Source organism: Pan troglodytes, chromosome 23 (genome assembly GCF_028858775.2).
Source record: "Pan troglodytes isolate AG18354 chromosome 23, NHGRI_mPanTro3-v2.0_pri, whole genome shotgun sequence".
NCBI classification, from domain to species: Eukaryota; Metazoa; Chordata; class Mammalia; order Primates; family Hominidae; genus Pan; species Pan troglodytes.
This window is the reverse complement of record NC_086016.1, coordinates 9464121-9479974: the sequence shown is the minus strand read 5'-3', so window position 1 is coordinate 9479974 and position 15854 is coordinate 9464121.

Below are 15854 nucleotides of genomic sequence, written 5' to 3'. Positions count from 1 at the left end.
ATGTAAATATTTACACAGAATCTGTATAAACATGAAAATAATTACTCAGAATCTGTGTAAACCTGTAAATGTTTACACAGAATCTGTATAAACATGTAAATATTTACAAAGAATCTGTGTAAACATGTAAATATTTCTACAGAATGTGTATGAACATGAAAATATTTACACAGAATGTGTATAAACATGTAAATATTTACACAGGGTCTGTAAAAACCAGTAAATATTTACACAGAATATTTAAAAACCTGTCAATATTTACACAGTGTCTGTATAAACATGTTAATATTTACACAGAATCTGTATAAACATGTCAATATTTACACAGAATCAGTAGAAACATGAAAATATTTACACAGAATCTGTACAAACATATAAATATTTACACAGGATCTGTATGAACATGTTAATATTTACACAGAATCTGTATAAACGTGAAAATATTTACACAGAATCTGTATAAAAATGTAAATATTTACACAGAATATATATGAACATGTAAATATTTACACAGAATGTGTATAAACATGTAAATACTTACACAGAATCTGTATAAACATGTAAATATTTACACAGAATCTGCATATACCTGTAAATATTTACACAGAATGTGTATGAACATGTAAATATTTACACTGAATCTGTATAAAATTGTAAATATTTACACAGAATCTTTATAAGCATGTAAATATTTACACAGAAACTGTATAAACCTGTAAATATTTACCAGAATGTGTATAAACATGTAAATATTTACACAGAATCTGTATAAACATGAAAATAATTACACAGAATCTGTGTAAACCTGTAAATATTTACACAGAATCTGTAGGAACATGTATGTATTTACACAGAATCTGTATGAACATGAAAATGTTTACACAGAATCTGTATGAACATGTAAATATTTTCACAGATTCTGTATGAACATGTAAATATTTACACAGAATCTGTATGAACATGTAAATATTTACACAGAATCTGTATGAATATGTATATATCCACAGAGAATCGTTATGAACATGTAAATATTTACACAGAATCTGTATGAACATGTTAATACTTACACAGAATCTGTAAAAACATGAAAATATTTTCACAGAATCTGTATAAACATGTAAATATTTACACAGAATCTGCATAAACATGTAAATAGTTACACAGAATGTGTATGAACATGTAAAATTTACACAGAATCTGTATGAACAGGTAGATATTTACACAGAATCTGTATGAACAGGTACATATTTACACAGAATCTGTTTCAACATATAAATATTTACAAAGAATCTGTATAAACATGTAAATATTTACACAGAATCTGTATAAACATGTAAATATTTACACAGAATATGTATAAACATGTAAATATTTACACAGAATCTGTACAAACATGTAAATATTCACACAGAATCTGTACAAACATGTAAATATTCACACAGAATCTCTATAAACATGTCAATATTTACACAGAATCTGTATAAACATGTAAATATTTAGACAGAATACATATGAACATGTATATATTTACACAGAATGTGTATGAACATGTAAATATTTACACAGAATCTGTATAAACATGTAAATATTTACGCAGAATCTTTAAAAACCTGTAAATATTGACACAGAATCTGCATAAACATGTCAATATTTACACAGAATCTGTATAAACATGTCAATATTTACACAGAATCAGTATAAACATGAAAATATTTACACAGAATGTGTATAAACATATTAATATTTACAAAGAATCTGTATAAACATGTAAATATTCACACAGAATCTGTATAAACATGTAAATATTTACACAGAATCTGTATAAACATGTAAATGTTTACACAGAATCTGTATAAACATGTAAATGTTTACACAGAATCTGTATAAACATGTACATATTTACACAGGATCTGTATGAACATGTTAATATTTACACAGAATATGAATAAACATGAAAATATTTACACAGAATCTGTATAAACATGTAAATATTTACACAGAATCTGTATAAACATGTAAATATTTACACAGAATCTGTATAAACATGGCAATATTTACACAGAATCTGTATAAACATGTCAATATTTACACAGAGTCTGTATAAACATGTAAATGTTTACACAGGATCTGTATAAACATGTCAATATTTACACAGAATCTGTATAAACACGTAAATATTTACACAGAATCTGTATAAACATGTCAATATTTACACAGAATCTGTATAAACATGTAAATATTTACACAGAATCTGTAAAAACATGTAAATATTTACAAAGAATCTGTATAAACATGTAAATATTTACACAGAATCTGTATAAACATGTAAATATTTACACAGAATCTGTATAAACATGTAAATATTTTCAAAAAATCTGTACGAGCATGTAAATGTTAACACCGAATCCTTATAAATATGTAAATATTTACACAGAATCTGTATAAACATTTAAATATTTACACATAATCTGTATAAACATGTAAATATTTACACAGAATCTGTATAATCATTTAAATATTTACCAAGAATCTGTATAAACATGTCAATATTTACACAGAATCTGTATAAACATGTAAATAATTACACAGAATACGTATGAACGTGTATATATTTACACAGAATGTGTATGAACATGTAAATATTTACACAGAATCTGTATGAACAGGTATATATTTACACAGAATCTGTATGAACAGGTACATATTTACACAGAATCTGCATCAGCATGTAAATATTTACACAGAATCTGTATAAACATGTAAATATTTACTCAGAATCTGTATAAACATGTAAATATTTACACAGAATCTGTATAAACATGTAAATATTTACGCAGAATCTTTAAAAACCTGTAAATATTTACACAGAATCTGTATAAACATGTCAATATTTACACAGAATCTGTATAAACATGTCAATATTTACACAGAATCTGTATAAACATGTAAATATTTACACAGAATCAGTATAAACATGAAAATATTTACACAGAATGTGTATAAACAAGTTAATATTTACACAGAATCTTTATAAACATGTAAATATTTACACAGAATCTGTATAAACATGTCAATATTTACACAGAATCTGCATAAACATGGAAATATTTACACATAATCTGTATAAACATGTAAATATTTACACAGAATCTGTATAAACATTTATATGTTTACACAGAATCTGTATAAACATGTAAATATTTACACAGAACCTGTAAAAACCAGTAAATATTTACAAAGAATGTGTATATACCTGTAAATATTTACACAGAATCTGTATGAACATGTAAATATTTACACAGAATCTGTATGAACGTGTAAATATTTACAGAGAATCTGTATGAACATGTAAATATTTACACAGATTCTGTATGAACATGTAAATATTTACACAGAATCTGCATATACCTGTAAATATTTACACAGAATCTGTATGCACATGTAAATATTTACACTGAATCTGTATAAAATTGTAAATATTTACACAGAATCTGTATAAAGATGTAAATAGTTACACAGAATGTGTATGAACATGTAAATATTTACACAGAATCTGTATGAACGGGTACATATTTACACAGAATCTGTATGAACAGGTACATATTGACACAGAATCTGCATCAACATGTAAATATTTACACAGAATCTGTATAAATATGTAAATATTTACATAGAATCTGTAGAAATATGTAAATGTTTACACAGAATCTGTAGAAACATGTAAATATTTACACAGAATCTGTATAAACATGTAGATATTTACACAGAATCTGTATAAACATGTAAATATTTACACAGAATCTGTATAAACATGTAAATATTTACACAGAATCTGTACAAACATGTCAATATTCTCACAGAATCTCTATAAACATGTCAATATTTACACAGAATCTGTATAGACATGTAAATATTTACACAGCATCTGTATAAACATGTAAATATTTACACAGAATCTGTACGAGCATGTAAATGTTAACACCGCATCCTTATAAATATGTAAATATTTACACAGAATCTGTATAAACATTTAAATATTTACACAGAATCTGTATAAACATGTAAATAATTACACAGAGTCCGTATGAACATGTATATATTTACACAGAATGTGTATGAACATGTAAATATTTACACAGAATCTGTATGAACAGGTACATATTTACACAGAATCTGTATGAACAGGTTCATATTTACACAGAATCTACATCAACATGTAAATATTTACACAGAATCTGTATAAACATGTAAATATTTACACAGAATCTGTATAAACATGTAAATATTTACACAGAATCTGTATGAACATGTATATATTTACACAGAATCTGTATGAACATGTAAATATTTACAGAGAATCTGTATGAACATGTAAATATTTACACAGAATCTGTATGAACATGTAAATATTTACACAGAATCTGCATATACCTGTACATATTTACACAGAATGTGTATGAACATGTAAATATTTACACTGAATCTGTATAAAATTGTAAATATTTACACAGAATCTTTATAAACATGTAAATATTCACACAGAAACTGTATAAACATGTAAATATTTTCCAGAATGTGTATAAACATGTAAATATTTACACAAAATCTGTATAAACATGAAAATAATTACACAGTATCTGTGTAAACCAGTAAATATTTACACAGAATCTGTATAAACATGTAAATATTTACAAAGAATCTGTGTAAACAGGTAAATATTTCTACAGAATGTGTATGAACATGAAAATATTTACACAGAATGTGTATAAACATGTAAATATTTACACAGGGTCTGTAAAAACCAGTAAATATTTACACAGAATCTTTAAAAACCTGTCAATATTTACACAGTGTCTGTATTAACATGTCAATATTTACACAGAATCTGTATAAACATGTCAATATTTACACAGAATCAGTATACACATGAAAATATTTACACAGAATCTGTACACACATGTAAATATTTACACAGGATCTGTATGAACATGTTAATATTTACACAGAATCTGTATAAACATGAAAATATTTACAGAGAATCTGAATAAACATATAAATATTTACACAGAATATATATGAACATGTAAATATTTACACAGAATGTGTATAAACATGTAAATATTTACACAGAATCTGTAAAAACCAGTAAATAGTTACACAGAATCTGTAAAAACCTGTAAATATTTACAAAGAATGTGTATGAACATGTAAATATTTACACAGAATCTGTAAGAACAGGTACATATTTACACAGAATCTGTATGTACAGGTACATATTTACACAGAATCTGCATCAACTTGTAAATATTTACACAGAATCTGTATAAACATGTAAATATTTACACAGAATCTGTATAAACATGTAAATATTTACACAGAATCTGTATAAACATGTAAATATTTACGCATAATCTTAACAAACCTGTAAATATTTACACAGAATCTGTATAAACATGTCAACATTTACACAGAATCTGTATAAACATGTGAATATTTACACAGAATCAGTATAAACATGAAAATATTTACACAGAATGTGTATAAACATGCTAATATTTACACAGAATCTTTATAAACATGTAAATATTTACACAGAATCTGTATAAATATGTAAATATTTACACAGAATCTGTATAAACATGTAAATATTCACACAGAATCTGTATAAACATGTAAATATTCACACAGAATCTGTATAAACATGTCAATATTTACACAGAATCTGTATAAACATGTCAATATTGACACAGAATCTGTATAAACATGTAAATGTTTACACAGAATCTGTATAAACATGTCAATATTTACACAGAATCTGTATAAACACGTAAATATTTACACAGAATCTCTATGAACATGTCAATATTTACACAGAATCCGTATAAACATGTAAATATTTAAACAGAATCTGCATAAACATGTAAATATTTACACAGAATCTGTATAAACATGTAAATATTCACACAGAATCTGTATAAACATGTAAATATTCACACAGAATCTGTATAAACATGTCAATATTTACACAGAATCTGTATAAACATGTCAATATTGACACAGAATCTGTACAAACATGTAAATGTTTACACAGAATCTGTATAAACATGTCAATATTTACACAGAATCTGTATAAACACGTAAATATTTACACAGAATCTCTATGAACATGTCAATATTTACACAGAATCCGTATAAACATGTAAATATTTAAACAGAATCTGCATAAACATGTAAATATTTACACAGAATCTGTATAAACATGTAAATATTTACACAAAATCTGTAGAAACATGTAAATATTTACACAGAATCTGTATAAACATGTAAGTATTTACACAGAATCTGTGTAAACATGTCAATATTTACACAGAATCTGTATAAACATGTAAATATTTACACAAAATCTGTATAAACATCTCAATATTTACACAGAATCTGCATAAACATGAAAATATTTACACAGAATCTGTATAAACATGTAAATATTTACACAGAATCTGTATAAACATGTAAATATTTACACAGAATCTGTATAAACATGTAAATATTTACACAGAATCTGTATAAACATGTAAATATTTACACAGAATCTGTATAAACATGTAAATATTTACACAGAATCTGTATAAACATGTAAATATTTACACAGAATCTGTATAAACATATAAATATTTACAAAGAATCTGTATAAACATGTAAGTATTTACACAGAATCTGTATAAACCTGTAAATATTTACACAGAATCTGTATGAACATGAAAATATTTACACAGAATCTGTATAAACATGTCAATATTTACACAGAATCTGCATAAACATGAAAACATTTACACAGAATCTGTATAAACATGTCAATATTTACACAGAATCTGTATAAACATGTAAATATTTACACAGAATCTGTATAAACATGTAAATATTTACGCAGAATCTGTAAAAACCAGTAAATATTTACACAGAATCTGTATATACCTGTAAATATTTACACAGAATCTGTATGAACATGTATATATTTACACAGAATCTGTATGAACATGTAAATATTTACAGAGAATCTGTATGAACATGTAAATATTTACACAGAATCTGTATGAACATGTAAATATTTACACAGAATCTGCATATACCTGTAAATATTTACACAGAATCTGTATGAACATGTAAATATTTAGACTGAATCTGTATAAAATTGTAAATATTTACACAGAATCTTTATAAACATGTAAATATTCACACAGAAACTGTATAAACATGTAAATATTTTCCAGAATGTGTATAAACATGTAAATATTTACACAAAATCTGTATAAACATGAAAATAATTACACAGAATCTGTGTAAACCAGTAAATATTTACACAGAATCTGTATAAACATGTAAATATTTACAAAGAATCTGTGTGAACATGTAAATATTTCTACAGAATGTGTATGAACATGAAAATATTTACACAGAATGTGTATAAACATGTAAATATTTACACAGGGTCTGTAAAAACCAGTAAATATTTACACAGAATCTTTAAAAACCTGTCAATATTTACACAGTGTCTGTATTAACATGTCAATATTTACACAGTGTCTGTATTAACATGTCAATATTTACACAGAATCTGTATAAACATGTCAATATTTACACAGAATCAGTATACACATGAAAATATTTACACAGAATCTGTACAAACATGTAAATATTTACACAGGATCTGTATGAACATGTTAATATTTACACAGAATCTGTATAAACATGAAAATATTTACAGAGAATCTGAATAAACATATAAATATTTACACAGAATATATATGAACATGTAAATATTTACACAGAATGTGTATAAACATGTAAATATTTACACAGAATCTGTAAAAACCAGTAAATAGTTACACAGAATCTGTAAAAACCTGTAAATATTTACACAGAATGTGTATGAACATGTAAATATTTACACAGAATCTGTAAGAACAGGAACATATTTACACAGAATCTGTATGTACAGGTACATATTTACACAGAATCTGCATCAACATGTAAATATTTACACAGAATCTGTATAAACATGTAAATATTTACACAGAATCTGTATAAACATGTAAATATTTACACAGAATCTGTATAAACATGTAAATATTTACGCATAATCTTAACAAACCTGTAAATATTTACACAGAATCTGTATAAACATGTCAACATTTACACAGAATCTGTATAAACATGTGAATATTTACACAGAATCAGTATAAACATGAAAATATTTACACAGAATGTGTATAAACATGCTAATATTTACACAGAATCTTTATAAACATGTAAATATTTACACAGAATCTGTATAAATATGTAAATATTTACACAGAATCTGTATAAATATGTAAATATTTACACAGAATCTGTATAAACATGTAAATATTCACACAGAATCTGTATAAACATGTAAATATTCACACAGAATCTGTATAAACATGTCAATATTTACACAGAATCTGTATAAACATGTCAATATTGACACAGAATCTGTATAAACATGTAAATGTTTACACAGAATCTGTATAAACATGTCAATATTTACACAGAATCTGTATAAACACGTAAATATTTACACAGAATCTCTATGAACATGTCAATATTTACACAGAATCCGTATAAACATGTAAATATTTAAACAGAATCTGCATAAACATGTAAATATTTACACAGAATCTGTATAAACATGTAAATATTTACACAAAATCTGTAGAAACATGTAAATATTTACACAGAATCTGTATAAACATGTAAGTATTTACACAGAATCTGTGTAAACATGTCAATATTTACACAGAATCTGTATAAACATGTAAATATTTACACAAAATCTGTATAAACATCTCAATATTTACACAGAATCTGCATAAACATGAAAATATTTACACAGAATCTGTATAAACATGTAAATATTTACACAGAATCTGTATAAACATGTAAATATTTACACAGAATCTGTATAAACATGTAAATATTTACACAGAATCTGTACAAGCATGTAAATGTTAACACCGAATACTTATAAATATGTAAATATTTACACAGAATCTGTATAAACATGTAAATATTTACACGGAATCTGTATAAACATGTAAATATTTACACAGAATCTGTATAAACATGTAAATATTTACACAGAATCTGTACAAGCATGTAAATGTTAACACCGAATACTTATAAATATGTAAATATTTACACAGAATCTGTATAAACATGTAAATATTTACACAGAATCTGTATAAACATGTAAATATTTACAAAGAATCTGTATAAACATGTAAATATTTACGCATAATCTTAACAAACCTGAAAATATTTACACAGAATCTGTATAAACATGTCAACATTTACACAGAATCTGTATAAACATGTGAATATTTACACAGAATCAGTATAAACATGAAAATATTTACACAGAATGTGTATAAACATGCTAATATTTACACAGAATCTTTATAAACATGTAAATATTTACACAGAATCTGTATAAATATGTAAATATTTACACAGAATCTGTATAAACATGTAAATATTCACACAGAATCTGTATAAACATGTAAATATTCACACAGAATCTGTATAAACATGTCAATATTTACACAGAATCTGTATAAACATGTCAATATTGACACAGAATCTGTATAAACATGTAAATGTTTACACAGAATCTGTATAAACATGTCAATATTTACACAGAATCTGTATAAACACGTAAATATTTACACAGAATCTCTATGAACATGTCAATATTTACACAGAATCCGTATAAACATGTAAATATTTAAACAGAATCTGCATAAACATGTAAATATTTACACAGAATCTGTATAAACATGTAAATATTTACACAAAATCTGTAGAAACATGTAAATATTTACACAGAATCTGTATAAACATGTAAGTATTTACACAGAATCTGTGTAAACATGTCAATATTTACACAGAATCTGTATAAACATGTAAATATTTACACAAAATCTGTATAAACATCTCAATATTTACACAGAATCTGCATAAACATGAAAATATTTACAAAGAATCTGTATAAACATGTAAATATTTACACAGAATCTGTATAAACATGTAAATATTTACACAGAATCTGTATAAACATGTAAATATTTACACAGAATCTGTACAAGCATGTAAATGTTAACACCGAATACTTATAAATATGTAAATATTTACACAGAATCTGTATAAACATTTAAATATTTACACATAATCTGTATAAACATGAAAATATTTACACAGAATCTGTCTAATCATTTAAATATTTACCAAGAATCTGTATAAACATGTCAATATTTACACAGAATCTGTATAAACATGTAAATAATTACACAGAATACGTATGAACGTGTATATATTTACACAGAATGTGTATGAACATGTAAATATTTACACAGAATCTGGATGGACAGGTACATATTTACACAGAATCTGTATGAACAGGTACATATTTACACAGAATCTGCATCAACATGTAAATATTTACACAGAATCTGTATAAACATGTAAATATTTACACAGAATCTGTATGAACATGTCAATATTTACACAGAATCCGTATAAACATGTAAATATTTACACAGAATCTGTATAAACATGTAAATATTTACACAGAATCTGTATAAACATGTAAATATTTACACAGAATCTGTATAAACATGTAAATATATACACAGAATCTGTATAAACATGTAAATATTTACAAAGAATCTGTATAAACATGTAAGTATTTACACAGAATCTGTATAAACCTGTAAATATTTACACAGAATCTGTATGAACATGAAAATATTTACACAGAATCTGTATAAACATGTCAATATTTACACAGAATCTGCATAAACATGAAAACATTTACACAGAATCTGTATAAACCTGTAAATATTTACACAGAATCTGTATGAACATGAAAATATTTACACAGAATCTGTATAAACATGTCAATATTTACACAGAATCTGCATAAACATGAAAACATTTACACAGAATCTGTATATACCTGTAAATATTTACACAGAATCTGTATGAACATGTATATATTTACACAGAATCTGTATGAACATGTAAATATTTACAGAGAATCTGTATGAACATGTAAATATTTACACAGAATCTGTATGAACATGTAAATATTTACACAGAATCTGCATATACCTGTACATATTTACACAGAATGTGTATGAACATGTAAATATTTACACTGAATCTGTATAAAATTGTAAATATTTACACAGAATCTTTATAAACATGTAAATATTCACACAGAAACTGTATAAACATGTAAATATTTTCCAGAATGTGTATAAACATGTAAATATTTACACAAAATCTGTATAAACATGAAAATAATTACACAGTATCTGTGTAAACCAGTAAATATTTACACAGAATCTGTATAAACATGTAAATATTTACAAAGAATCTGTGTAAACATGTAAATATTTCTACAGAATGTGTATGAACATGAAAATATTTACACAGAATGTGTATAAACATGTAAATATTTACACAGGGTCTGTAAAAACCAGTAAATATTTACACAGAATCTTTAAAAACCTGTCAACATTTACACAGTGTCTGTATTAACATGTCAATATTTACACAGAATCTGTATAAACATGTCAATATTTACAAAGAATCAGTATACACATGAAAATATTTACACAGAATCTGTACAAACATGTAAATATTTACACAGGATCTGTATGAACATGTTAATATTTACACAGAATCTGTATAAACATGAAAATATTTACAGAGAATCTGAATAAACATATAAATATTTACACAGAATATATATGAACATGTAAATATTTACACAGAATGTGTATAAACATGTAAATATTTACACAGAATCTGTAAAAACCAGTAAATAGTTACACAGAATCTGTAAAAACCTGTAAATATTTACACAGAATGTGTATGAACATGTAAATATTTACACAGAATCTGTAAGAACAGGTACATATTTACACAGAATCTGTATGTACAGGTACATATTTACACAGAATCTGCATCAACATGTAAATATTTACACAGAATCTGTATAAACATGTAAATATTTACACAGAATCTGTATAAACATGTAAATATTTACACAGAATCTGTATAAACATGTAAATATTTACACATAATCTTAACAAACCTGTAAATATTTACACAGAATCAGTATAAACATGTCAACATTTACACAGAATCTGTATAAACATGTGAATATTTACACAGAATCAGTATAAACATGAAAATATTTACACAGAATGTGTATAAACATGCTAATATTTACACAGAATCTTTATAAACATGTAAATATTTACACAGAATCTGTATAAATATGTAAATATTTACACAGAATCTGTATAAACATGTAAATATTCACACAGAATCTGTATAAACATGTAAATATTCACACAGAATCTTTATAAACATGTCAATATTTACACAGAATCTGTATAAACATGTCAATATTGACACAGAATCTGTATAAACATGTAAATGTTTACACAGAAACTGTATAAACATGTCAATATTTACACAGAATCTGTATAAACACGTAAATATTTACACAGAATCTCTATGAACATGTCAATATTTACACAGAATCCGTATAAACATGTAAATATTTTAACAGAATCTGCATAAACATGTAAATATTTACACAGAATCTGTAGAAACATGTAAATATTTACACAGAATCTGTATAAACATGTAAGTATTTACACAGAATCTGTGTAAACATGTCAATATTTACACAGAATCTGTATAAACATGTAAATATTTACACAAAATCTGTATAAACATCTCAATATTTACACAGAATCTGCATAAACATGAAAATATTTACACAGAATCTGTATAAACATGTAAATATTTACACAGAATCTGTATAAACATGTAAATATTTACACAGAATCTGTATAAACATGTAAATATTTACACAGAATCTGTACAAGCATGTAAATGTTAACACCGAATACTTATAAATATGTAAATATTTACACAGAATCTGTATAAACATTTAAATATTTACACATAATCTGTATAAACATGAAAATATTTACACAGAATCTGTCTAATCATTTAAATATTTACCAAGAATCTGTATAAACATGTCAATATTTACACAGAATCTGTATAAACATGTAAATAATTACACAGAATACGTATGAACGTGTATATATTTACACAGAATGTGTATGAACATGTAAATATTTACACAGAATCTGTATGAACAGGTACATATTTACACAGAATCTGTATGAACAGGTACATATTTACACAGAATCTGCATCAACATGTAAATATTTACACAGAATCTGTATAAACATGTAAATATTTACACAGAATCTGTACGAACATGTCAATATTTACACAGAATCTGTATAAACATGTAAATATTTACACAGAATCTGTATAAACATGTAAATATTTACACAGAATCTGTATAAACATGTAAATATTTACACAGAATCTGTATAAACATGTAAATATTTACACAGAATCTGTATAAACATGTAAATATTTAAAAAGAATCTGTATAAACAAGTAAGTATTTACACAGAATCTGTATAAACCTGTAAATATTTACACAGAATCTGTATGAACATGAAAATATTTACACAGAATCTGTATAAACATGTCAATATTTACACAGAATCTGCATAAACATGAAAACATTTACACAGAATCTGTATAAACATGTCAATATTTACACAGAATCTGTATAAACATGTCAATATTTACACAGAATCTGTATAAACATGTAAATATTTACACAGAATCTGTAAAAACCAGTAAATATTTACACAGAATCTGTATATACCTGTAAATATTTACACAGAATCTGTATGAACATGTATATATTTACAAAGAATCTGTATGAACATGTAAATATTTACAGAGAATCTGTATGAACATGTAAATATTTACACAGAATCTGTATGAACATGTAAATATTTACACAGAATCTGCATATACCTGTAAATATTTACACAGAATCTGTATGAACATGTAAATATTTACACTGAATCTGTATAAAATTGTAAATATTTACACAGAATCTTTATAAACATGTAAATATTCACACAGAAACTGTATAAACATGTAAATATTTTCCAGAATGTGTATAAACATGTAAATATTTACACAAAATCTGTATAAACATGAAAATAATTACACAGAATCTGTGTAAACCAGTAAATATTTACACAGAATCTGTATAAACATGTAAATATTTACAAAGAATCTGTGTAAACATGTAAATATTTCTACAGAATGTGTATGAACATGAAAATATTTACACAGAATGTGTATAAACATGTAAATATTTACACAGGGTCTGTAAAAACCAGTAAATATTTACACAGAATCTTTAAAAACCTGTCAATATTTACACAGTGTCTGTATTAACATGTCAATATTTACACAGAATCTGTATAAACATGTCAATATTTACACAGAATCAGTATACACATGAAAATATTTACACAGAATCTGTACAAACATGTAAATATTTACACAGGATCTGTATGAACATGTTAATATTTACACAGAATCTGTATAAACATGAAAATATTTACAGAGAATCTGAATAAACATATAAATATTTACACAGAATATATATGAACATGTAAATATTTACACAGAATGTGTATAAACATGTAAATATTTACACAGAATCTGTAAAAACCAGTAAATAGTTACACAGAATCTGTAAAAACCTGTAAATATTTACACAGAATGTGTATGAACATGTAAATATTTACACAGAATCTGTAAGAACAGGTACATATTTACACAGAATCTGTATGTACAGGTACATATTTACACAGAATCTGCATCAACATGTAAATATTTACACAGAATCTGTATAAACATGTAAATATTTACACAGAATCTGTATAAACATGTAAATATTTACACAGAATCTGTATAAACATGTAAATATTTACGCATAATCTTAACAAACCTGTAAATATTTACACAGAATCTGTATAAACATGTCAACATTTACACAGAATCTGTATAAACATGTGAATATTTACACAGAATCAGTATAAACATGAAAATATTTACACAGAATGTGTATAAACATGCTAATATTTACACAGAATCATTATAAACATGTAAATATTTACACAGAATCTGTATAAATATGTAAATATTTACACAGAATCTGTATAAACATGTAAATATTCACACAGAATCTGTATAAACATGTAAATATTCACACAGAATCTGTATAAACATGTCAATATTTACACAGAATCTGTATAAACATGTCAATATTGACACAGAATCTGTATAAACATGTAAATGTTTACACAGAATCTGTATAAACATGTCAATATTTACACAGAATCTGTATAAACACGTAAATATTTACACAGAATCTGTATGAACATGTCAATATTTACACAGAATCCGTATAAACATGTAAATATTTAAACAGAATCTGCATAAACATGTAAATATTTACACAGAATCTGTATAAACATGTAAATATTTACACAAAATCTGTAGAAACATGTAAATATTTACACAGAATCTGTAGAAACATGTAAATATTTACACAGAATCTGTATAAACATGTAAGTATTTACACAGAATCTGTGTAAACATGTCAATATTTACACAGAATCTGTATAAACATGTAAATATTTACACAAAATCTGTATAAACATCTCAATATTTACACAGAATCTGCATAAACATGAAAATATTTACACAGAATCTGTATAAACATGTAAATATTTACACAGAATCTGTATAAACATGTAAATATTTACACAGAATCTGTATAAACATGTAAATATTTACACAGA